A 4,643-nucleotide genomic window follows, 5' to 3' on the forward strand; every position below is an offset into this window, starting at 1 on the left:
ATTTGTATAAGTCTAGATTCATTATATTTGTATAAACCGATGTTAACATATAAAGACTATGTTAGCATTCCTGTATAAGTCTAGATTCATTATATTTGTATAAACCGATGTTAACATATAAAGACTATGGAAATTTTCTAATCTTTGGGCTTTTGTACGGGGCTTTTGGAGTATGGTCGAGGGGCAACTTTGGGCGGTTTAGAGCGGTAACCTGGGGATTCATTATGAAAAACTTACCACACTACGTAAGTGCAAGGGAAGTTTTTTTTTACAAGTTACATAAGTGTATAAGTTAGGAGCAGACCCCTAATAAATTATCTCCCAAGCTTAAATATAAGGGAGGGGGATATCATATTTATTGGGGGGAGGGGGGACGGGGGAGACTTGACCCAGGTTAATTACTTATAACGGTTGGTCATCGATGTGCACTAGAAATCGGATGAATTTAAGGGAATTTTTTTATCAGGTCATGCTACATCAAATTTTGCATCAAGTCGGTCATAGATAAGGGCTGATTTGGAGCACGATGACAAAAAAAAGGTAGAGCAAGATATTGCCTCTCAATAGCTCATCCACATCGTCAAGCATACAAATAGATAGTAGAGCTCAAGCCTTTCTATCATTCTAAGGCCCTTGTTGGCATCACCCGGCTGTAGGTGAGGGCACTTGAGTCTGGAGATAGTATGAGAATGCGTGACCCCACGAGTATATATATATATATATAACGAGAGCTCAAGGAAGACAAGGAGAAGTGCACTGCATACACTAGCTATGTGTCAACAATGATAGCGCGTGGAGGATGAGAGGGGAACATGGGCAAGTAGGTAAACTTTGCAATGTACAAACTGCCATGGTAGTTTACTCTTGGGAGCAGCTCCTACCCTTTGTTGGGTGATCCATCCACGCACAGCTAACAGCCTTGTGACCCTCACCCTTCGATATGGTGATCATGAACTTACTTCGGTATAAGGCCTTGACAGTCCTGCTTTAAACCACGTTCTTAAATGTGTCCTCCGTGCTCTTGAATGGCCTCCAAGTCCCTCCTGGACGTATGCAGCCCAGTCGGCATATCCTACAGGCCGCCCTTGACCTGCAGCACCTCCTCTTTTCTTTATGTGAAGGTGACGGCCCTCCACATAGCTGGTAGCCTTTCAAGCTCCTGCAGCCTCTTTTTTTGGATGACGTGGCCCCCCAAATTTTCTTCTCGGCTCTGCAACTCTCGCCTCTTGTGAGCTCAGGCTCAGTCGGGACTGATGATTGATCCCTCTCTTGCAGCGCTCTCTCCTGCATTTTTCTTCACACTCCCCAAGGCTAGCGCCCAGCCTTATCTGCAGCCTTGAAGGCCTCTCCAACTCTTGCTCTCAGCTTTGTCTCCCTGCAGGTTTTTGACCTCGAGCACCCTCGTCACTAAATGACACCTCCCCATGGAGGTGGGATCAATGGCCCACAGTAGGCCGTTCGATCGACATTAAACTAGGTGTGAACTAAGCGTGAACTCGGAGATATGTGCACCACACCAAAATTGGTGTGAACTCGACGTGAACACGATGTGAACTGGGGAGGGTCTACACACCACACCAAATTTGGTGTGAACTCAGTGCGAACTCGGTGTGAACTAGGTGTAAACTTGTCCGCGACGCCGTGATCTATAAACTTATCCCATACACGCCTTTCAACGAGCGTCCGTTAGCCTAGTGGTTAGAGTCAATCCCGTGGGGGAGAGGGTAGTGGGTTCAAGTCCCGGATCTGAGAAAGAGGGAATCTTTTGCATTCCGTAGGCAATCCAACGGTCACGATCAACCGGTGATCGTGAGCCATTGATCCCACCTCCAAATGGAGGTGTCAATTAGTAACGAGGCTCGAGCACCCTCTTGATAGCGCAGCCAACCATCCTTTCTATTCGGGCAACTCGTATATGGCAACCCCAACCTGTAGATCATGTCTTTCTGTAGCTCTCTCAGAGCTTGATAAGCCCGAGCAAGGCCCCAACATGGCCGCTCCCTGTACTGTCCTCTTGCTCCTCTTGCTGCTACTCGATGATGCTCACAATTGGCCACTCTTTAAAACTCCCTCCACCCCTCGTGAGCTCAGACTCAACCTCTTCTCTGCAGCCCTCTCTCTGGCGCACCTCCCTTGTTTAGCTCTATCCAAGCACCCTCCAGATGGCGGTACCCTCTTGCAATGCTATATCAAAAGCATCAAGCAGCTACTGTCCCCGCTCGATGACCTCCTTCCTTAGGCTCTCGGCCTTGATTCTCCCTAGCCTTGACAGCTCCCCTTTCAGCTTCTGCAGCCTGTCCACACCCTTCAATCCATTGCTCTCCCTTCACATACAAGCTTGATGGCCTCTCTGCTGTAGCCTGTGAGCTCGATTTGGAGCTCTCCCTTCAAGCTTTTGGTTTTCTCTTGCAGGTCGTCGCCCCTTTTCCGAACTCTTTGGCGGCTCATTGCAGACGGCCCTTTTCTTTTTGATCTAGATTCCATAATCACCTTAAAAATTCCAGTCAAGGGTTGGTTCTCACTACCCTCCCCCTTTTGAGGTCTCGAGCTTCAAGACCTTTCCCTCCTCACCACTATAGAGCATCTGACCTTAGCCATAGAAACTGCAATCTCATGGCATCACAATAGCAGTTTGCAAGCTCACCATCATGGGTGGAACTCGCCAATGCGACATGCCGAAACCAAAGATGTCCAAAATCATACGGTGTACTAGAAGAGACGCCATTATAATTGGCTATCCTTGCAAGTTGTGCACACAGGAAGAAACTTACATGAAGCCAACTCGTTTGATCACAAATACTCACAAGATGCTAGGATTGAACCATTAGACAAGAGCACATATTAAAAATTGGCATTGCCCAGCACTGTACAAACAATTGTAACACACTCAAAAGTGGAAAAAGCGAGCATACCATATATACATGAGCCGGCAAACTTCAAACAAAAAAAATCCTATCATAGTTTGTGAGCCCCCTAGCCTGCTGGAGCATTCATGCTCAGTAGCAACACTAGTAGATGCTCAGTCCACCTGGATCCCACACATAAAAACTTGGCCTTCCATGCATTACATTAGTAACCAAACCTCCACCTGGCTCTCAAGAAAATTTCAAAAGCTTGCCATGCATTAATATCACACCAAAAAACATATCATAAACTTTGTCATCCTCATGGATATGAATCATAAGACTTCCCTCCTCGTAATCTCTTGCACAGAAACCTGTAGTTGGGCCAACATAAGCCACATTGCATTCCAAGGCCTGGGAAGCACTTATAACAATATCATGAGAAAATGTTGTGGCCTTCAAGAGGCATTGAAAAGCATACATGCCTGCAAAGAGGCATACAAATCCCTCAAATACATTCACAACATATGCACAAGTATTACCATTCTTCAGAGCATCTATGACCGTCTCAAGAGGCACTTTCTCATCAAGCAAACGATCAAAAAACTTATAAGTAACATCTTCCAGCATACCAGTACCAAATGTAAAAGAGAAGGATACATCAACACTTGCTTCTGATAAGAGGCTGTCAAAAAAACCAATATCATCACTTACATCATTACACAAACTCTCCACTTGCACCATTTCTTCACACATACTCTCATCATCACAAAAGCTCATAACGGCCTCTTCAACTGGAGCATCCTCACTCTTCTCTGCTAAACTGGTTGCACACACACCTCACAAGAGACAAGTCCCTGCTCTCCCTTTCCTATGCTTTTATCTTCACTCCCCCTAAGGGATTCCAAAGTTTGCTTCTCTCTCTCTCTCTCTCTCTCTCTCTCTCTCTCTCTCTCTCTCTCTCTCTCTCTCTCTCTCTCTCTCTCTCTCTCTCTCTCTCTCTCTCTCTCGGCATTTTCAAATCCCACCAACCATCTTTCTTTCAGAGATCTAATGTCCCTCATGAATGGAGCCAAGTCAAATACCATCGATTCATTGCAGGAAGACTCTTCATCAACAAATGCATCATCAAGTGAGTCACTATCACATAAATCATCTTCACTCAAAAAACTAGATGCATCAGACTCAAAATCGCTACAATATCCATCTTCTAAAACCTCCTCATCGTAATGCATAGGCTCTGTAACAAATGAATCTTCCACCATGTCAACCATCGACCTCTCCATAAGGGACAAGATATACAGATCCGACTCCCAAGTGTCTCCCTCAAACAAACTCCACAACATATGCCAAAAATCACCTTGTAGTAATTCAAAAGTAGTGACAAGGGAGTCCTGTATTGAATTTTTGAGGCTTTGCCAAGCTCCAATAGTGAATTAGAAATGAGACCTTCAAGGCTGACCAGCTGTAACGCCACTCGTCCAGGAGCACATGCAAGAACACAAAAGCATCATGAGACAAGCCCTGTGAAGCGAATACAACTTTTGCTACATCACTGTCAATTGCAAGTCGCATCATCTCATGCTCAACTTGTGTAATTCAAGACTGTATGCATTCACTTGAAGTGCCACAAAAGTATACATGACATCTTGCTGGCATCTTTGAACATGCATAATATTTTAACAAAGCATAATTCACGAGTTTCCAACTATATTGCACCTGCTCACGAAGACATTCATAAAAATGCCAAGCATCCTCGTACAACCTCTCATACATGAAATCAGCCCTCTCTACATCATC

At 45.1% G+C, this 4,643-nt stretch overlaps 1 pseudogene; it reads right to left on the reverse strand.

Moving 5' to 3' along the window:
- Positions 1-3,008: 3,008 nt before the first annotated feature.
- LOC147454088 (uncharacterized) lies at positions 3,009-3,907 on the reverse strand (annotated as a pseudogene).
- Positions 3,908-4,643: the final 736 nt, after the last annotated feature.

This window comes from Adiantum capillus-veneris, chromosome 7 (assembly GCF_014529385.1).
Source record: "Adiantum capillus-veneris isolate H3 chromosome 7, ASM1452938v2, whole genome shotgun sequence".
Classification (NCBI taxonomy): Eukaryota; Viridiplantae; Streptophyta; class Polypodiopsida; order Polypodiales; family Pteridaceae; genus Adiantum; species Adiantum capillus-veneris.